Source organism: Pan troglodytes, chromosome 4, assembly GCF_028858775.2.
Source record: "Pan troglodytes isolate AG18354 chromosome 4, NHGRI_mPanTro3-v2.0_pri, whole genome shotgun sequence".
NCBI lineage: Eukaryota > Metazoa > Chordata > Mammalia > Primates > Hominidae > Pan > Pan troglodytes.
Genome location: NC_072402.2, coordinates 87,641,521 through 87,664,779, shown reverse-complemented (window position 1 = coordinate 87,664,779; position 23,259 = coordinate 87,641,521). Strand labels below are relative to the sequence as shown.

General features: G+C 35.7%; 1 protein-coding gene across 1 annotated transcript in view; it reads right to left on the bottom strand.

Moving 5' to 3' along the window:
* Positions 1-23,259, bottom strand: part of LOC101057669 (uncharacterized) — a gene marked incomplete at its 5' end in the record, with an annotated part of 65,216 nt that overhangs the window by 8,472 nt on the left and 33,485 nt on the right. Inside the window, 1 exon segment of the mRNA NM_001280263.1 lies at positions 2,135-2,238.

Below are 23,259 nucleotides of genomic sequence, written 5' to 3'. Positions count from 1 at the left end.
ACCTAGTGGAGCTGTGAGAAGAGGGACCCCATCCTCCAGACCCCAGAATTGTAGATCCACTGACAGCTTGCACTGTGTGCATGGAAAAGCTGCACACACTCAATACCACTGCATGAAAGCAGCCAGGAGGGAAGCTATACCCTGCAAAGCCAAACAGGCAGAGCTTCCCAAGGCTGTAGGAGCCCAACTTTTGTATCAGTATGACCTGGATGTGAGATATGGAATTAAAGGAGATCATTTTGCAACTTTAAGATTTGACATCCCAGCTGGATTTCGGACTTGCATGGGGACCACAGTCCCTTTGTTTTGGCCAATTTCTCCCACTTGGAATGGCTGTATTTACCCAATCTCTGTACCCTCATTGTGTCCAGGAAGTAACTAACTTGCCTTTGATTTCACAGGCTTATAGGTTGAAGGTCCTTGCCTTGTCTCAGATGAGACTTTGGACTATGGACTTTTGAGTTAATGCTGAAATGAGTTAAGACTTTGGGAGACTGTTGGGAAGGCATGATTGATTTTGAAATGTGAAGACATGAGATTTAGGAGGGGCCAGGAGTGGAATTATATGGTTTGGCTGTGCCCCCACCCAAATCTCAACTTGAATTGCCATGTGTTATGGGAGGAACCCAGTGGGAGGTAATTGAAACATAGCAGCAAGTCTTTCCTCTGCTGTTCTCATGATAGTGAATAAGTCTCACAAGATCTGATGGTTTTAAAAATGGGATTTCCCCTGCACAAGCTCTCTTTTCTCTTGTCTGCTGCCATGTGAGATGTGCCTTTCACTTTCTGCCATGATTGTGAGGCCTTCTCAGCCACGTGGAACTGTGAGTCCATTAAATTTCTTTCTTTTGTAAATTGTCCAGTCTTGGGTATATCTTTATCAGCAGCATGAAAACAAGCTAATACAGCCTCTAACCACGAAAACCACAGCAGCTCCTAACCAGATTGTGCTAGCAACTTATTCCAAGTGAGTGTTTATATTTCATACTATAATGAGAAATTCTGATTTTATAATTTTAATGAAAACATAGAAACAGAGCATATGTTTCACAAATTACATAGTTATACCCTGTAATTTTGACACTTTGTAATATTTAATAGAGATACCACATGCTTTCCTCCTTTGAAAATTTGTGTGTGGTTGAGAAAGTCACACAAACCTTGCCTGTCTAAGTCTACACTGGGTAATTATGGATTGTTTGGGGGCCTGTATTCTAAGGAGTGGAAAGAAATGAACTGAAGGCTAGAATGGCTCTTCCAGAGTTTCTTTTAAGAAACATAAAGCCGCTACTGTTTCTACATTCTTAGGTAAGCCAATAGATATTTTCTTAAGACAGAGTCTTGCTGTATCGCTCAGGCTGTAGCGCAGTGGCGCAATTTTAGCTCACTGCAGCCTCTGCCTCCTGGGTTCAAGCGATTCTTGTGCCTCAGCCTTCCAAGTAGCTGGGATTACAGGTGTGCACCACCACTCCTGGCTAATTTTTTGTATATTTAGTAGAGAAGTGGTTTCTCCATGTTGGCCAGGCTGATCTCGAACTCTTGTTGTCAAGCAATCCACACTGTTTTTCCTTTCAAAGTGCTGGGATTACAGGCATGAGCCACTGTGCTCAGCCACCAATGGATAGTATTTTAGCTGATTACCTCTTGAGGTATCCCTGATGAGTTACAAAAATGTCATAAGCTTTGGGTCTGGGTGCGGTGGCTCATGCCTGTAATCTCAGCACTTTGGGAGGCCAAGGCAAGCAGATCACTTGAGAGCAGGAGTTTGAGACTAGCCTGGCCAACATAGTGAAGTTCGGTTTCTAATAAAAATACAGAAATTAGCCAGGTGCGGTGTTCAGCGCCTGTAATCCCAGCTACTTGAGCGGTTGAGGCAGGAGAATCGCTTGATCCCTAGAGGCGGAGGTTGCAGTGAGCCAAGACTGCACCATTACACTCCAGCCTGGGCAAAAAGCAAAACTCTGTCTCAAAAAAGAAAAACGTCGTAAGTTTCATAAGTTACTGAAAATTGGGTAACAACACCATCATACATGCTAAGATTTTCTGTACCAATGTAGAATTGAAATATGGTAATTCTCAGAGTGTAACATTGAGCTAGTAAGGTAAGCTGGAGAAATGTTGATGGTCACACTACCTTCTGATTCAGGATCCTTTCAGCTGCCAGTTTTGCCAGTTGCATATTGCTTCAGTCGGAATAAATTCTGGGATTTTCTGTAGTGCCTCTTTGTGCCATAGAGTCTGGAAAGGAAAGAAAAACATTTCCAATATTTTCTCAAAGCTAAGAGCCTCAGAGTAGACACAGAAGATATAAATGCAAAATCGAGCAATGTGAGATAACATTCATCTGGGAAGAGGCCATCTCTTTTCAAGTAGAGCAGTAGTAACATATGTTTTTTTCTGGGGATGCCGCAGTGGAGTTTCTAGTACACAGTCTCCATCACCATGGAGGTTGCAAGTTGGGCAATGATATAGTAAAGTCACTTTTCCTGATGGGGAGACTCAAAGTTTTTTGCTTCTCTATTCCATAAATTCTAATCTTAATAATCTGTAATATATTTCTGTGTGATTAAGCTAGCTAGAGTTTGCAATACAATAAACAAATCTGCAATAGAATAAAACAGTTTCTGACAAATCAGATTATATGGCTTAAGCAAATAGATTTATTGAGAAATGAAAATATAAAAACAAGTTAGTTATCTTCAAAAATGCCTGGACCCAAAGGTTCAAACAGTGTTTGATTTTCCTCCTCTACTTCCATCTAGTATTCACTCTTAGGCACTATCTATGTGGTGTCACAACTCAAACCTATGCATCTTACAATCACAATAAAAAACACTTTTACTCAAATTTAATTAAATTTCATGCAACTCATTCTCACTGGATTAAGTGTAGACCCAGACCCATCCCCAAACCAAGTACCATGGCTAGGTTGTAAAACAAACAGACCAGTGCAAGGCCATGAGCCCGCCTCTGTAGCAAGGATGAGCAGGACTTCAGTCCCATTTGGACTACATATATGAGCATGAAGAGGGATGATTTTCAAAAGAAACTAACTATTACCAAAACAGGAAAATGGATGCAGGGCAAGAAAATACAAGCACACAAAACCCTCTCCCAACAACCTCCCTCACTGTCTTTCTCACATACACACATATTACATTAAGAATCTTGGCCGGGTGTGGTGGTTCATGCCTGTAATCCCAGCACTTTGGGAGGCCGAGGTGGGTGGATCACCTGAGGTCAGGAGCTCGAGACCAGCTTGACCAACAAGATGATACCCCATCTCTACTAAAAATACAAAAATTAGCTGGGCATAGTGGTGGGTGCCTGTAATCCCAGTTACGCGGGGGGCTGAGACAGGAGAATTGCTTGAACCTGGGAGGTGGAGGTTGCAGTGAGCTGAGATCGTTACACTGCCCTCCAGACTGGGTGACAAAGCGAGACTCTGTCTCAAGAACAAAACAAAACAAAACAAAATGAAAAAACAAAAAAACCTTAATTTCAGAAAAAAGGAAATTCAAACATTGTTGATAAAATCTATATATTTTGATATATAATGTCAGTTATTGCAAAACTTAAATGTCAGTTATTGTAAAACTTAAAACACAAATAGGTTTCATTTGTTTTTGTTTTTTAAAGAGGAGTGTTACTTAAGCTGCAATTCTAAAAAAGTCTTGATATCTAGAAATGCTCTCTATGACTCGATGATTTTAATTGTGATTTATGAAATAAAATATTTCTAGGCTTAAATCCTAAATCAGACACTTATTAATGTATGACTTTTAATAATATAATCTACATAAGCTATGGTTTATTTAGCTTCAAAATATCAGTAATAGCACTTAACTGAGCTAGTGTAAGGAATAAGGTAAATTTCTTGGGAAAATTTAATTGCCTAATATATAGTGTCTTTGGTCGCGATGACTACATATGATTGGGGGAGGGAAATAAATGTATTAATTGTGTAAGTGAAAGGTGAAATCTCATAAAATTAGAATTTCACAAAGTTCGGTGTCATAAAATGTTGTGTTCTATTGTTTTATATGATGTGCCTCATATATTTCTTGAAATTTAAATAATTATTTATTAATTGGAGCTATATGACATTGATTTATATATCAAAATTTGCAATATCATGTAGTTGAATCTCAGGAAGTACAGATAATAGGTATTAAACATATCGGATTTCTTCCTCAGCCTTTCTGTGGCCACAAAAGCATTTGTACAAATTGAATAAAATGAATGAACGTTAATGTGTCAGTTAGTGTAAGTAAGGCATGAGGAGCTTAAAATACATTATACCATGTCTATTCCACTAATACTATTTTGTAGTGAAGTTAAAGCTAAATTAACCATGTGTGACAAATTTGATGGCCTAAAAGAAGTGACTAAAATCATACAAGAGAAATGAATACAGTTGCTATTGTCTTGGTAAATTTGTGGACACAGTTCTGTTCAGATTATATATGAACTGCATGAATATAAATTCGTCATTATCATCTACTGGAAATACATTCTACTTTGGTAATGGATATGATAGTGATAAGTATGAATTTAAATTAAACAAAATAAAAATTTTTTTCAAATACTGGGCAAAATACGAAAAAATGTTTTACGACAAAATACAAAAAAGGCCTTATAGATAAAAAGTCAATACATATATGCCTATAAAAAAGTATCATCAAAAATTTCTATAGTGAAATTAGATACCAATACAAATCTGAAAATAATTAAATCACAAGTAGAATATAGGCATCCTTTCATATACACAAGATAGGTTACAGAAAGGATGAAAGTCATCCTTTCATATACACATGATTGGTTACTGATTTGGATTGATAATCCAAATCCATGGAAACTCAAGTTCCTGATATAAAATGGCACAGCATTTGCATATAGCCATTGCTCATCCTCCGGTATACTTCAAATCATCTCCAGATTATTTATAATACATAATTCAATGTAAATGCTATATAAATAGTTACACTGTATTTTTAAGTATTATTATTTTTGTATTATTGTGTCATTATTTGTATTGTGTTTTAAAAAAACTACTTCCAATCCATAGTTGGTTGAATCTGTGGATGGGGGGACCCATAGACTCCCAGGGAAAACTGTACTTGAATATAGAACAGTAATCAGAGGCCCCCAACGTGTCTTTCCTTCCCACTGTATTTATCCTTTACCTGCTCTGAGCACTTTGTCTTATCACACTTTTCTCTCAGTTCCTACTCTATTGAAACACAATAAACAAACACAAAATGGAGGGCAAAGGGGAATCAAGAACAGAAGCAAGTCAGGGACTTGAGTGAAAAGAAGAAACATATTTCAAAGCAATGTGGTTTTTGATAAAATTATTTGGATACAAGGCAAAATAATGATAATGAAGAAGTTAGCCATAGTATAAAATAAGGAAGCCAGGAATAAGCTCTAGAATCTAAAATTCTCTAGGAAATAATAATATGTCTCTTAGTCACAGTTCCAGGCACTCAATATCTTTCAGGAATATTCCCAGGATTACTCAGCTTTTTATTTACAAAGTGTGTTTAATTATTAAGTGTGATCTTACATTATATAAAGACATCATGTACTAAGAACAAAGGCTAAAATGATAAATAAAATTGGCTGATTCTTACTAAATTGGCTTATAGTGAGTGGGAGGTGATTCTGATACCCGAGATGTAAGCAGTCATGAAGGTGCAGTGTTGTTAGCAGCTTGTGGTGGACAAAGTATCCATGTTCTCATTCCTCAAAGTGAGGAATATGTCATCCTATATGACAATGGGAAAATAAGTTTGCAGATGAAAATAATTTTGCTAACAAGCTGATTTATAAACAGAAAAATTATCCTTCATTATTCTGGTGGGTCCAATGTAATCAAACTGGTTCTTATAAATGAAAGAGAGAGACAGGAGAGTCAGTCTGGAATCATCCACTGTGAGAAGAAAATGCCATCCTCCATTGCTGGTTTTGAAGATGAAATGGGGCCACCAGCCAAGGAATGAGGGAAGCACCTAGAAGCTGAAAAAGCCAAGGAAATGAATTCTATCCTACAGCCTTGAGAAAGGAACACATCTCTATTGACACCCTGATTTTAGCCAAATTAGAAATGAGTCATACTTCTGATCTACAGAACTGTAAGATCATACATTTGCATTGTTTTAAGCCACCAAATACATGGTAATTTGTTAAAGGAGCAATAGAAAACACAGCCCGTGGATTTCACTGAGGAGTCACAGAAGCTATCTGAGAAATAAATGCCATTTTAGCAGAAAACTGAATGCTCCAAATATTCTGGGCAGGACGCACTAAGCACGTTGTACAAAGAGAATAGGAATAATTGTGCAGACAATGGAATAGGAGAGAGAGCAATACACATTTTGAAAAAGTAAAAAGTTCAGTGTAACTGTATCTGTTGTACTCTGTGTGATGTCTGTGGGTAACTGAACAGTAGCAGGAAGCATCCAGAAATGAAAAATTAGAAATCTGAGATTAATGTATGAAAAGATAATGAGGCTTTGAAAGCCATGATAGCAAATTTAAAATTATTTCTAACAGCACAGGAATGTCATGGCACATTTTTAAAGGGGAGTGTGTGTAGGTGTTGGGGGCAGGGTGATCGAATTTTCATTCTAGACATATTGCTGAAGCTGCTCCTGAAAGAGACAGGAGAGGGCCGCTAAAGTTAGGAGGCCTTGCATTAACCCAGGACAAAGTCACAATCGAAGTCTTGGCTAGGACTGCGACAAGTGGGATCCAGGCATGGGACTTGAAATCCTAGGGAGTTGCCTTGTTTTTTTCTTTTCTTTTCGAGAAGGAGTCTCGCTCTGTCACCCAGTCTGGAGTGCAGTGGTACAATCTCAGCTCATTGCAACCTCTGCCTCCTGGATTCAGCCATTCGCCCACCTCAGCCTACTGAGTAGCTGGAGCTGCAGGAGCCCACCACCATGCCTGGTTAATTTTTTAATTTTTAGTAGAGACAGGGTTTTGCCATGTTGGCCAGGCTGGTCTTGAACTCCTGACCTCAGGTGATCTACCCGCCTCAGCCTCCCAAAGTGCTTGTATTACAGGAGTGAGCCACCATGCCCAGTCCTGTAGTTGCCTTTTCTTTAAACATCTTGATTAGAAGGAGGCATCTGTGGCCAGGCGGGGTGGCTCACACCTGTAATCCCAGCGCTTTGGGAGGCCGAGGTGGGTGGATCACGAGGTCAAGAGATAGAGACCATCCCGGCCAACATGGTGAATCCCCGTCTCTGCTAAAAATACAAAAAATTAGCCAGGCGTGGTGGCAGGCGCCTGTAATCCTAGCTACTCGGGAGGCTGAGGCAGGAGAATCACTTGAACCCGGGAGGCGGAGGTTGCCGTGAGCCGAGATTGTGCCACCGCACTCTAGCCTGGCAACAGAGCAAGACTCTGAAAAAAAAAAAAAAAAAAAAAAGAAGGAGGCATGTGGCCCCACCTGAATTTATATCCTTAGGCTTAAGAAAAATTTATCCTGATGTAGAAATAGATTAGCTGTCTAAAAATTCCCAGCATATTTTTTATGCACACAAACTCATAGGTATTCACTCCAGCCTATGATTTATAAACAAGTTTTTACTCGATATTTTGTGGAATAAGCCAGAGTATTTTAATAGACGTCAAAATGTCCTGCTTCTATTTCCACCCTGTTATTGAATTACTGTCAACCTCAGAAAAAATTCGAATCTTTTCTGGGCCCCTGTTGTCGTTTGGGGGAGATTAGACAAATTGAATTTGATAGTATAGATTAAATCAAATAAAATTGGTACTATTTGATCAATTTCAATTTATAAAACTAGCAAATGTATATAGCTCTGCTTACTATTTTTTTCACTTAAAAAACTCACATGTAATTTTTCAACATGGTAGAGAACCAAAAATCAGGACCCTTGCTTTTCCTCTTTTTTTTTTTTTGAAACGGAGTTTTGCTCTGTCGCCCAGGCTGGAGTGCAGTGGCTGGATCTCTGCTCACTGCAAGCTCCGCCTCCCAGGTTCACGCCATTCTCCTGCCTCAGCCTCCCGAGTAACTGGGACTACAGGCACCTGCCACCACGCCCAGCTAATTTTTAGTGGAGACGGAGTTTCACTGTGTTAACCAGGATGGTGTCGATCTCCTGACCTGGTGATCCGCCCGCCTCGGCCTCCCAAAGTGCTGGGATTACAGGCGTGAGCCACCGCGCCCGGCCTTGTTTTTACTCTTAAGGTCAGTGGAAAACAAAGCAAACATGCTTCTATATTTACTTAAAAATGATTGATGTAGACATATCTGAATATCTATAAATTAAAATTATGTTTTTCAATTACAAATACCTCATATCACCAGCTCTTTAATTCTGCCACAATTGCAGATGCCTTAGGCACATCTCCATGGGTAGATTATTGTTTAATAAATATGTACTATATTCATAATTATAGGAACCAAAAGTTAAAATTAATTTCTTGGCCATTTTTTTTTCCTTTTTGTAATCTTAACAATGTGGACCCCTATGTTCATTATTTCTTACAATAAAAGTACTCAAGAATGCCTTAGGTAATTGACCTATAATGATGATAATTTTCTCTTTGCCTGAGAAAATTACTTTTAATTTTAAATTTCTTCTTAATCTTATGGGAATGATTCAACTTGTCAATTCACTTGTTTTTGATTTCCCATTTTAATTAGTCTCAATTTAATTACAATTGATTGAGTTGAAATATCAAACATAAACTTCCTGCATGAATAGAAAAATCTCATTTTCTCAGTAGGCATCAACTTACATGTTAGAGAAAAATATACAAGTAACTCCTTTGCATGTGGTTGTGTACGTGAACTCCCAAGTTTATTTTCCAGAGATTTGAATAAACTGATTTTTTATAAGAAAAATAACATCATCCCTGGGGTCTAAGTTACTCTTCTTCACTCTTCTTTTGCAGACAGAGAGCAAGAGCAAGAGAGAAAGAAAACCTACAGGTGATTCTTATACATGATCAAAGTTAAGAACTAGAAATTTTATACATTTATTCTCTGTCATTAATTCCCTCCTCCATTTCTTAGTCTAATTACAACATATTGATATAGTTAAGCACCTTTTTAAAAATATAATTGCAATTAGACAGTGTTAGAAAATTAGGTTTAATTTGTTTTTCTTTTCCCAGTTGATTATTGCAATAGCTGCCATTTATCCTTATGCTATGCTCATCCATTTTTCCCTGTTGTATAAATGATATTTAAGGGATTAGTATCAAAATAGTATTTTTAAGAGAAAGTCTTATTAAACATTGCCACATGGGAGACATAAATCCAGGGCAATTCTACCAGGACAGCAACCTCTCTTTATTCCCCATCCTGCCTCAATACCAATTTACCCACTTAGTGTTCATTCCCAATTGTGAAAGAATATTTTAAGTTTTATTATAATACTTTTTATAAGATTCCCAAATTATGAGTATAAAAATTTTTAGTAGAATACAATATATGTGAAGATTAGCATTCAACATCCAGTTAAAACAAAAGTATAATCATGAAATTTTAATTGCAATTGCAGGTGACTTTCACACTATTGGGCAGTGAACATTCTTAATATTCTGTATATTTTTTTAATTTTTATAAAGTATGATCAACTTTCAATGGAACACTTTTTTAACATTTCAAAACTGTTAAACAATCTGCTAAAATGAAAGGCATTATGAATCAGGAAATACAATTAAACAGAATTTGAGGTGAATGTGTGTGTTTTCTGTAAGTGATGTATTTTGCACTACATAAATATAAAATAGGGTGCTTATTATAAATCAACTCTTCCATTGTCATGTGTCTAAACAAATGTTATGCATTTTATAACGTTTCCTTTGGAAGTATATGTAGTTAAAAAAAAAAAGTATGGCCAACTAGCTTTTGACAACTCTTTGACTGAATGGTTCTTAAAGATTTTACTTGTTTTCAACAACAGGCAAGAAGAAGAAGGAGGAGGAGGAGGAGGAAGAGGGGAGGAGGAGGAGGAGGAGGAGGAACCAGTGGTATACCTAATGTAAATGATGAGTTAATGGGTGCAGCACACCAACATGGCACATATATATATATATATGTAACAAACCTGCACATTGTGCACATGTACCCTAGAACTTAAAGTATATTAAAAAAATTATCAGCAAGTCAAATAAATTCAAAAACTAAATTTAAAAAATAAATTATAGACTGGACAAATGACTTTTTTTTTTCAATAGAGATGGGGTCTCTGCATATTGCCCAGGCTGTCCTCTAACTCCTGAGCTCAACCAATCTGCCCACCTTGGCCTCCCAAAGGGCTGGGATTACACATGTGAACCACTGTGCCCAGCCAAAATCACTTCTTATTTTTTTTAATTTTATTTTAAGTTCAGGGATATAAGTGCAGATTTCTTACGTAGGTACATTTGTGACATGGGGGTTTGTTGCACAGATTATTTCATCACCCAGGTATTAAGCCTAACTCCCATAGTTATTTTTCCTGATCCTCTCCCTCCTTCTAGTCTCAACCTTCTAGAAGGCCCCAGTGTAGGCTGTTCCCCTCTATGTGTCCATGTGTTCTCATCAGACAAATGACTCCTTCACTACAATTAAGATGTGTATTGAAGAGAAAAAGGTGATTAGACAACTTTCCTGTCTTAGTCCGTTCAGGCATCAATTACAAAATACCATAGACTGGGTGGCTTAAACAACAAACACTTATTTGTTATAATTTTGGAAGCTGAGAAGATTAAGATCAAGATGCCAGCAGATTCAGAGTCTGTTGAGGGCCCTCTTCCTGTTTATAGGTAGCTGTCTTTTTGCTCTTTATAGGTGGCTGTCTTTTTCCCTCATATGAGAGAAGGGATGAGGAAGTTCTCTAGGACCTCCTTTATAAAGGCACTTATCTCCTTCATGAGTGTTCATCTCATCATGACCTAGTCAATATCCAAGAGCTCCACCTAATACAATCCCTCTGAGTGTTAAAATTTAAACATATGAATTGGAGGTAAAATAAGTAGCCCGTAGCACTCCACATCACTAAAGAAACAAGTTAAAAAAAAAAAAACACCAATAAACAACAAATACACAAAAACCTCTCAGTCTGATCTCTCCTACAGAAGAATCATAATAATGTACTTTTGATTTTGCCACATGATTGATAACTTATAATCCCCCAGATGCTGAATAAAATGCTAAATTATTATAATAAAATATATTTTTTCTCTCCAGGAAAAATTAGAATAATGTCAGAGGAGTAATTTTCTATAATATATTTTCAATAATTTTCTACATTTTATTATCTCCATTACCATTATTGTTTCAAGAGGAAAAAGAAAAAACAAGAACAGCAACACATTGCTGTGGTTTGAATATTTGTCACCTCTCAAATTCATGTTGAAGTTTAGTTTCCATTGTAAGAGTATTAAGAGGTAGAACCTTTCAGAAGTCTGTGAAGGTTCTACCTTCATAAATGGATTGATGCTGTTAATTAAAGAGTGCATTCCTTATAGATGAATATTTCAGTTCTGTCTTTTCTCTCTCTCTCCCACTCCATCCTTGCCCTTCTGCCATGGCATGACACAGTAAGAAGTCCCTTGACAGCTGCTGGTAGCTTAATCTTAGATGCCCCATCCCCTGGAGCCATAAAGCAATAAATTTGTGTTCATTATGAATTTACCAGTCTGTGGTATTCTGTTATAGCAGCACAAAATAGACTAAGACACAGGTACACATAATATACATAAACATAGTACCAAAACGTCAAAGATTTGGGGATTAGAGCTTATATTAATATTTTAAATAAAACAAAGAATAATAACACTTAGAGGCTAACACTGTACTAATACTAAAATTTATCTAATCCAGATATGAATAGAAGGAATTTTTAAAAATATCTTGAAACAAATGAAAATGGATATACAACATAAGAAAATCTATGAGATATGGCAAAAGCAGAACTGACAGGGAAGTTTATAGCAATAAATGCCTATATCAAACAGTAAAAATAAACAAGCTAACAATAACACCTCAAGGAACTAGAAAAGCAAAAACAAACCAAATCCAAAATTAGTAGAAGGAAAGATATAATAAAGATCAGAGTAGAAATAAATGAAATTAAGTCTAGAAACATAATACAGAAGATTCTTGAAATGGAAAGTTGGTCCTTTGAAGAGATAGAATTGACAAATCGTTAGTTGGACTAAGAAAAAAAGAGAGAAGACCTAAGTAAATAAAATGAAAAACAATTAAAGAAGGCATAATTACTGAGATTTGAGAAATACAAAAAACCATTAGAGGCTATTGTGAACAAGTATACACTAACAAACTGGAAAACCTAAAATAAATGGATACATTCCTAGATACATAAAACCTACCAGGATTGAACCATGAAAAAATGGAAAATCTCAACAAGCCAAAAACGAGCAATAGATTAAGACTATAATAAAGAGTCTCAAAAAAAAAAAAAAGAAAGAAAGCTCAGAACTTGATGGTTTTATTGCCAAATTCTACCAACCATATGAAGATAAACTAATACCAATCCTACTCAAACTCTTCAAATAAATTGAAGAGAAGGGAATAACTTTCAGCCTCATTCTATGAGTCCAGAATTACCATGATACCAACACCAGAAAGGGACATACAACAAACAAGAAAACTACAGGCCAATACCACTAATACGGTTTGGCTCTGTGTCCCCAACCAATCTCATCTCAAATTGTAATCCCCATGTGGTTAGGGAAGGGCCTGATGGGAGGTGATTGGATCATGAGGGGCAGATTTTTTTCCATGCTGTTCTTGTGATAATGAGTTTTCATGAGTTTTGATGGTTTAAAAGTGTGGCACTTCCTCCCGAGTGCTCTCTTTCTTCTGCCACCATATAAGATGTGCCTTGCTTCCCCTCCTGCCATAATTGTAAGTTTCCAGAGGCTCTCCAGACATGGGGAATTGTGAGTTAATTAAACTTTCTTTTCTTTATAAAGTACCCAATATCAGGTATTCCTTATAGCAGTGTGAAAACGGACTGATGCAATCACTGATGAACATAGCTGTAAAATACTAGCAAACTGAATTCAAAGATGCATTAAAAAGATAATACACCATGATCAAGTGGGATTCCTCCCAGGGATGCAGAAATGTTTTAACATATGCAAATCGATAAACATAATACATGATATTAACAGAATCAAGAACAAAACTACATAATTATTTCAATAGTTGCCAAAAAAGCATTTGATACAATTCAACATCCCTTTATATGACAAAAACCCTCACCAAAATAGTTACGGATGGAAAATACCTCAAAATAATAAATATCATATATGACAAAGACTCTACTAACATCATAATGAATGGGGCAAAATTGAAGGTCTTTCCTCTAAGGACTGAAACAAAGCAAGGATGCCCACTTTTACCACTTTCATTTAATATAGTACTGGAAGCTCTGGCCGGTGCAATTAGGTATGAGAAAGAAATAAAAGGCATCCAAATTGGAAAGGAAAAATTCAAATTATCTCTGTTTTCAGGTGACATGATCTTATACTTAGAGAAACCTAAAGACTCCACTAAAAATTTTTAGAAATGATGAACAAATTCAGTAAAGTTGCGAGATAAAAAAAATCAACCTACAAAAATCAGTAGCATTTACATATGGCAACTACAAACAATGTGAAAAGAAATGAAGAGAGTAATCCCATTTACAATAGCTACAAAAAATCAAATACTTCAAATAAATCTAACAAAAAAATGAATGATCTATACAAAGAAAGCTATAAAATTCTGATGAAAGAAATTAAAAATCACAAAAAGAAATTTCATGCTCATAGAATGTAACAAAGTTAATATTGTTAAAATGACAAAACTACCCAAAACAATGTATAGATTTAATACATTACCTATCAAAATGATAATATTCTTCACAAAAATTATTAATAAAGTTCTAAAATTTATCTGGAATTACCAAAACTCAAGATAGCCAAAATATCTTTGAGAAAAAGGAACAAAGCTGGAAGCGTCAAACCAACTAACATCAAAATTAACTACAAATCTGTAGAAATTGAAACAGCATGGTACTGTCATCAAACAGACACATTGACCAATGGGACAGAATAGAGGACTCAAATAAAAATCTATGCATTTACAGCCAACTCTTCTTGGACAAAGACACCAAGAACATATAATAGGGATAATTAAGTCCCTTCAATAAATTGTGAAGGGAAAACTAGATAACTATGTGCAAAAGAATAAAACTAGACCCCTGTTCCTCATTATACACAAAAATGAAATCAAAATGGATTAAAGACTTGAATCTAAGACCTTAAACTATGAAACTACTAGAAGAAAACACAGGGGAAGTGCCGCAGGTTGTTGGCCTGGGAAAAATTTTTTGTGCGTAAGACTTCAAAAGCACAGTCAATCAAAGCAAAAATAAAAAAAAAAATAGGATACTAAAAAGCTTACACACAGAAAAGGAAACAACCAAGAAAGTGAAGGGACAACCTACAAAGCGAAAGAAAATATTTGCAAAGTATCTATCTGATGAGGGCTTAGTAACCAGAATATATAAAGAGCTCAAACAATTCAATAGTAAAAAAACAAAAGCAAAAGCACTGAAATAATCCAACTTAAAAATGGGCTAAATTTCTGAATAGACATTTTTTTCAAAAGAAGACATACTAATACCTAATATAAGTATATGAAAAAACACTCAACATCACTAATCATCAGAGAAATTTAAATCAGAACCACAATGTGATATGATGTTGCCTGTCTTAAAAGGTACCGTATCAAAAACACAGACAATAACTGATGTAGGTTAGGATGTGGAGAAAGGGAAACCATCTTACATTATTGGTGAGAATGTATTTTAGTACCACCATTATGGAGAACAATATAGATGTTCTTCAAAAAACTGAAAATAGAACTACCATATAATCCAGCAATTCCACTAGTGAGTATATAGTCAAAAGAAAAGAAATCAATATATCAAAGAGATAGCTGCACTTCCATGTTTATTACAGCACTATTCACAATAGCCAAGATAGGGAATCAACCAAAGTGTCCATCAATGGATGAATGGATAAAGAAAATGTAGTACATAAAGACAATGGAATATTATTTAGCCATGAAAAAATAAAATTCTATGATTTGCAACAAACTGGATGAAATTGAAGGCCACTATGCTATGTTGAGAAGTAAGCTAAGCATGGAAAGACAAATATTGTGTACTATCACTCATATGTCAGATCTAAAAAAGTGGACCTCATGAAGCTAGAGAGTAGAATGATGGTTACGAGTCTAAGAAGGCTAAGGAGAAAGGGAAATTGAGGGAAAAAAGAATATAAATGTATTTATTACCACTGAAGTATACACATGAAGTGGTAAAGATGGAAAATTTTATATTATATGCATATCTTACTTCAATCAATGAATACAATTAAAAATATATACACTTTAAATAAATAAAAATAACTGTAAAAATGTTTACATAAATAAAATAAATAATAAATAGAGCACATGAATATTAGAAATATTGAAATTTGCCCTTGAATATTAGAAATATTGAAATTTGCCCTTGAACCAAAGAGGCTAAATCTGAAAATTAAAGGTAAACAAAGAAATAACTATTTTTGAAACTAAAAAATTCCATCACACACAGACATACGCACAAAATAATTTTAATGTTTTTGTTAAAAATAATTAAAAGATAAAATTTAAGATTTAAAAACATTACAATTTAAAATCACTGGCTACATAGCCATGTATTAAGGCTAAATCTTCACTCAGAAAAAAATATATAGCCATAATATCTAAAATTTCTAAATACACCAAAATGGGAATACATATATGAAATTTTTTCCAAAATAGTTAAAAATTATAAACAATTGCATCATAAAGAATAATCTATGGATGAATAAAAATAAAATCAGAAATGAATGAAATGTTAAAAATCCATTACTAAGTAAATGCTCAATAACTAAACTGCTAAATAAATGCCAAAATCTAACCATCTGAAAACCTAAATTTTTGTCTCCTCCACAAAAAAATGCAGTAATACAAAATGAAGTGAAATAAAAACACACATAGGATTAATTATAAATGAAAGTAAATTAATTATAAGTGAAAGCAAAGAAAAATCAGAAACACCTAGAAAAAAGTAAAATAAATGAGCGGTTTACACACTTTAAAAATAGTGTTCATAAAACAAATGAAATTAATGTTTTCAAATAAAAATATACAGTACCAAAATATACTGAAAGGCAATAAGAAAGCTATGTATATTGATTAAAGACACTGAAAATATCCTGGGGATTTTTATTATATTCACTTTTACCACCTACCATTTCAGGCAATAAGATATTTTTGCATTACCTTTTCCAAAGCCATGGTTCTGTTACTAAAAGTGTGACAAAAACAAACAAACAACAACAAATAAAACAAAAACCAAGAAAGTGCTAAGTGTTACAAAATTGTATTAATGAAGAAATCATTTAAAAATATTTTCACAATGACACTCTTACAGACTCAACACTAGTACATAATTCTCAGGTTGTCTTCACTTTGATTATGACATATTGTCATTAGTAATTGTGGTGATATAATGCAACATAGCATTCATTTAAAAGAAAAATGTATAGTCGTCTTATTATACATATATTTTTGATAAAGTATGTTGATCAAATTCAAATTAAGACTAAAATACTCAAACAAAAATTACATACTTTTAGTAAACGAGAGATGGACTTATAATTAATTGCTCTCTGGATTGCAACTGCCATGCAAAAATCTTACTTTTTGTATCTCCTCACATCTCTAAGACTGCCCTGGGATCAGCCCCAGCTACATTGCACAACTTCCTGTGAGCTCAATCATTTTGACACTACTTTACTTCTACTTCTTACCATCAATTTCTTGCTTTTTTTTTTTTTTTAATCTCACAGTCTTTTCCAAAGTCTAGGGAGCCTACTTGATCAACACTGAAGCATAAGAAAGTTAAGTTTTCCAGGGAAATCCTCAACTAACAGAGGATAGGAGCCAGTGGAAGTAGGTCCAGGAATTGTCCTAAGGATGGGCAATTTTTAAGGTCATTCTTTATGCTTCCAAATAGTTTTACAAGAATTGAGCTATTCTTTCCAAAGCCAAAAAAAAAAAAATCCCCAAGATACAACCAAATATTAGCTTTGTATTATGCCTTTTCTCAGTCTTTCTATTTCCTCATTCCTATATGGGATCACCTTCCAAATTCAAACAAATAGGTGATGTGGGACTGAGATATGCACCCAAGTCATTGTCTCATAAATTACTGTCGGGAACCCAAACTAAAATAAGTGGCAATAAACTAGTTTTAGGAAAGAGACCATCATTATGGAATTCTGGAACTGGACCTTACTGGCTAGATGACAACAGGTTCCTATTATTGTTAATAAGTGAGTAGTGACGCCTCTTCTGTTATGCTATTATTTCAACATTACAAAGACTTTAAATTTTAGTCCATCGAATCACATATAGAAGAAAAGTTTTGGGTTGTCCAGAAACTCTAACAGTTTAACAATTTTAGAGCAACAGGAATTATAAATATTGTAGAATTAGATAATTTTTGTCAACTTACCTTAAAAGCCTTGAAAAAAGCAAGTGGCAGATTCATGTCAGCCAACTATTATCTCAAAGTTGCCAGTGAAATCCAGAATCCCTCCATGACAGTTTACAGAGTCCCTCGTCTTTTCCAATCACAAGGCAGATTATTAAAAACCAGACACACAACTTAATTTTAAGGCCTGCAGAGTTGCCAAAGGAAGTGTATGCCAAGCTCAACGTGACTCCTATGTTAAAATCAGGGGCCTCCTAGGCAGGAGTAGTTCCCTTAGACATCTAATGGGGATGTTCTGAAGGGGTCACAAAAACCCCCTAATTCTAAAGTTCTCCTAAAACATCCAGATCAACAAAAGCAAACAAACAAAATCCTCTTCTTATAGGAGAACAGTAGCCACTCATTGTCTGGAGACATTAGAAATGCTAATCTGGGCAGAAGTTCCTGAAGATGATGCTTGCCCTCCTGTTACCCTGTTCCTGTCTCTCTTAAGACTTCCAGACCAATCACTAGAGTCAGATTACTCCCTGAAGATTTGTAAGTCCTGGCAAACACATATTAGCAGGAGAACAGGGAAAGTGTGTGGGAGCGAATTTTGAGAATTTTTGACCAGAAGTGGGAGTTGTGGCTGAGATAATCATTTTCCTGTGAATCCAAACTTAAGGTTCAGACAAGAACACCAGGAGAGGAATTTTTTAAATGTTGCTGCTGAGATGGCTTTTAGTAGATGAGTTGGAGATGCTGTCCTCATTTCACAAAGGCTATCAGCATGCACTATCGATTAGGACATCCAACGTCTCAGTGACTGTTGTCATGATTTGGCCAGAGTTGTTAGTAGGAAAAGGTGCCATGAAACTAGTCTGCCAAATGCTAATGAGACAATATTATTCTCAAATATCTCAGATTAGGTGGTGACATCTATTCATTAGAAATAATGTGGGTATGGTAACTGAATTTAGCAGCAATGCCAGAGGGACAAGCAGGATGTCTTTTATGTGAGAGTCTCTTATGATATATAACAGACTGTGATTTTCCTAGGGGTGAAATGGATAGGCAATCAGGGTGTTTCTGGTTTTGCAATTAGAATAAATCCTGAACTAGCAAGCAGAAGACTGGCATTAGCTACTGTGATGAAAACCCACAATTTCTCACCCACCTACCCAGTCTGAGCTGGTTCTCAGAACCAGAGCCCATCTGTTGAAGTGGAGTCATAACAAACTTGAGGAAGGACTCTACAATGACAGTATAAGTATCAATAACAAATATTAAGAAGCTACAGCCATGTACCATAGTGAATGTATACAAAGAAAAGAACACTATCCAGAACTTTTAAGAGCTGTTGGACTTGAAGTCTGAGGTTATATTGATACAAGCATACCAAAATTCCCTCTTCAATTAGATTGAGTGCTCATGAAGAACAAGTACTTAACAGACACATGATTGAAATCAGATTCCAGTCCATAGTTATCTCCCCAGATGCTGAGTGCACAGTTGAGATGGATAGACTTAGTTGCTCAAAGAACCTGCACATTGGTTACCTGATTTCTGTAGTAATATGTAATCATAGGATTCATTATGTATTGCACATTAAGTATGATCAAATATAAATCCTTGAAGCTTCCCCAACACTTTCCTAGCCAGGGCAATAAATCAGAAACAATACTTAATATCAGAATTAAATTACAGAGATTCATACTACCTTCAAACAATTAAAGAATTGGTGGTGGTAGTTATTCTCTTTATTCCCCTGTTTAATTTAACTGTAAGGGTCGCTGCAAAAAAAATAAAGAGCTGGTAGATGACAGTGGACTGCTGTAAACTTAACCAAGGGTGAATCTAATTTACTCTTATACTAGATTTGGGATTTTTATTGGAACAGATCAATTTTAGTACTTTATATGTGGCAATAGTCTGGAAAATATGTTCTTTTGTCCTTCTTGATCTTAGTAGATTTTTAAAAACATTTTATGTGTATGTGGAAAGACAGTATTAGCAGGAGCACGGGAAAAGTGTGCGAACACACATCTTCTCCTAGGTCTTAGGTATATGTCAATTCCTCTGCACTCCAACAGAGTATAGTCCACAAAGGACTTGATCAACTTTCCATTCTGGGAAATGCTATGATAATCCAATAAATTGATGGCATTGTGCTAACTGAACCTAGTGAATAGAAAGTGGCAAGTGCCCTGAATGTCTTAGCAAGCTACAACAATAACATAGATGAGCGCAAACCTTCAGGGTCCAACAGTCTCTGGCATTCTGGGGCATCCATTCTAAGGTAAAGTTTATATTACACACTTTGCATAACCTACTACTAGGAAATAGATACAAGATTTTGTAAATATATTTAGCTGTTGGAAACAGCATCTGTAGCTTTTGGGAATGTTGCTTAAACTTTTATATTAGGGCCGGGCGTGGTGGCTCACGCCTGTAATCCCAGCACTTTGGGAGGCCAAGGCGGGAGAATCACGAGGTCAGGAGATCGAGACCATCCTGGCTAACATGGTGAAATCCCGTCTCTACTAAAAAATACAAAAAATTAGCCGGGTGTGGTGGCAGCTGCCTGTAGTCCCAGCTACTTGAGAGGTTGAGGCAGGAGACTGGTGTGAACCCGGGAGGCGGAGCTTGCAGTGAGCCGAGATTGTGCCACTGCACTCCAGCCTGGGTGACAGAGCAAGACTCCGTCAAAAAAAACAAAACAAAAAAACAAAAAAAGCAAAACAAAACAAAACAAAAACTTCTATATTAGATTACTTGGAAGAAAATATTTTTTAAGTGGGTCATTTGGAAGAAGAGGGCTTTGCAGCAGGTTTAGGTTACAGTGAAAATGGCCCTTCCCCTTAGGATATAGTATGGTGCTAGAGGTACACATGGTAGCCAAGACCCTGTGAGAAACCCCCTGTAGAAGAGTTGCAGCAGAAACCACTGGGTTCATTATCAAGGCCATGTTCTCTGCAGCAGATAATGCCTTGCTATTTGAAATGCTGCTTCTGATGTGCTACAAGACCTTAGAAGAGACTGAGTGCTGGATCTTAGAATATCAAGAGATTATGAGACAATGGCTTCCATCATGCACCAAGAATCAGTCTATCCCATAATAAAATAATGCATTTTGGATCTTCTCAAAGTATATCCAGAGGCACTCATGATCTAGACCCTCATGTCACCAGCCATTGTTTCTTTGTAATCCCTTCCTCTGATCACACCATGACCTCATGGAGAATTCATTTTGATCAACTAATGAAGAAGGAAAAGTTTTGTACCTGGTTTGTGGATGGATTAATTGAATATAATAGTGCTAGATGATAAATGGACCATTAGCACACACAATCATAATGAGAATTAGCCTTAAAGGACTTTGGTGAAAGGGTAATCCTCCTCGTGGGCCAAGCTATGAGCATCACATTTGGATTTCCATTTATGTGGTAGAAAATCTATTGGAATTACAATGTGTTTAAATGCTTGGATATGGATGAATGGCTGACCTGATTGCACATAGACCTGGATGGAGTAAGACAGAAAGATCATATGTACAAAGAAGGGACATGTGGATGGACCTAGAAAAATAGAAATAAATTATGCACATCTTTGGTTTTCTTTTGCTTCAATGCTTGCCTGAGATCATGCATAACATTGGCCACTGGACAACTGAAGCTATGTGCCCAACCTGTAAGCAGTAGAGACTGGGATTAAGCCTTTGATAACATTCCATTCATTACATTAGAGCAAGCAACCACTTAGAATAAGTCAGTTACTGGACATTTTCAATTCTAGAAGTGGGTCATAATTCATCTTTGCTGAACAAACTCTTATTTTAAAATGTATTTATATTTTTTGTTCACAATGCCTTGGCTAATACTATGATTTGGGGGCCTACAGAAAGCCTAATTACTGAAAGCATAAGTTAATTATGTAATGTCCTGCATAATATCACTTGAGGCCAAGTAATGCATTTTTATGGTAGAAGAGGTATAACAATAAGCATAGAATGATGGGGGTCTTCAGTTCCAACCATATATTATATTTATCAGCAACACCCAGCCTAATAAGATAATGAAATGGTATACTAAAGTTTCAGCAGGGATGTCAGCTCAGGGAAGGTACACTGCAGTGGGTGCCAGTCTCTAGGATGCAAAATATACTGTATACAAGGGTAGTTAGTTTGAGAAACCAAAAAAGTAAAAGTAGGAATGACCAATTTTTGTATTAGTTTTCTTATGCCAGTAGACCTGAATAAGATGAATGAATTACTACATTGGAAGACAAAATTATGCATCATTATTTTGAAATACTAAGATGAACAATTTTCTCTAATTATAATTCTATAGAATCAAGGCAGGTAATTATCTCTAGATCTCAGGGGATCGACTGATGTGTCCCTGGCAGTGAGATTGAATAAGCAATTATTGCATCAAAAATGGACTAGGACTAAGCAAACATGCTTGGTTTATTTCACAAGAGGGAAAATCCAGAATAGCTGCTACAGTGGCCAAGTTCGTGGAAGAGATGGAAACACAGTAAAGAAAAGGAGATGAACAGGATATCAATTTCTGCCTTTGGGCCACTTATAACAGCAGATACTGTGGTTTATTTCTTTAACAATTTGATATTTTCAGAGCTTAGATCTAGCCACCAGTTTCAAAATATGTGACAGAGAAGAATTTACTGTGTAATAGCATAATCAAACGAATTTACTGTGTAATAGCGTAATCAACCTCCGAGAGCCCTCACACTTGATACTCAATATCACATCACATTGGCCCTTTTCAATTTCAGCCACAATGGAAGTGGACAGCTACTGGGGAACTCAAACTCCTGTTATTATCTAAAGACCAAAACAAATGTTTCCCTGCTTTTTGTACTCAGGACCTTTCCCAAAGCTGAGAATAGTCTGCATAAATACAGTCTATAAATATAGTAAAGTTAATGACCCCAAAGGTAACCCTCAAATAATGAAAGATGGAAGTCAGTGGATAAAAACTCCAGCCTCCGCCTTTGGATTCCTAGCAGAATTATGCTCTCATTGCCTACAACCAGTGACCTGGATTACATAGCCTTATATCAGTTTTTCATTCTTACTTATCTAATGCTCTTCTCTGTCACTCCTCCTTCAGAGTATTTACTAAATTATCTGCAACTAAGTTCTTGTCTCAGGTTCTGCTTTTAAAGAAATATAAACTAAGATATCTGTGTTGTATACTGAAAATCTTTTCTAAACCAAGAAGAGTAACTAACATGTAGCAGCTTTCATGCAAATTTTATTGAACAAATAAGCTATATTATTTAATACCAAAGCTAGAATTGTACATAATGGCCAAACACTAAAAGGGTTTCAATTTATTTCACAAATATCTTAAAGGATTAATTACATTAGTAAAAGACAGAATTTTTTATTTAATTTTGGAAAGTCTGTCAAATATCAAAGATTTAAAACACTTGACGTCACAGGTCATTGTAAAATAAGTTATTCATTTGACCAAATAAATAACTCAAGGATTTTTTCAAAAAGGCAAAAACTTTCTTTCTTTGAGAGAGTAGACTTAATTTTCTAAATAATGAAACCTAATAAAAACAGCATGAAGCCAATTAAATTTGTTTTTTGAAATTTTATAAACAATCTGTAAGATTTTAATCTCGACCATAGGGTATAACCTCCATAAACCTTTTATAACCTTTATAATCTTTA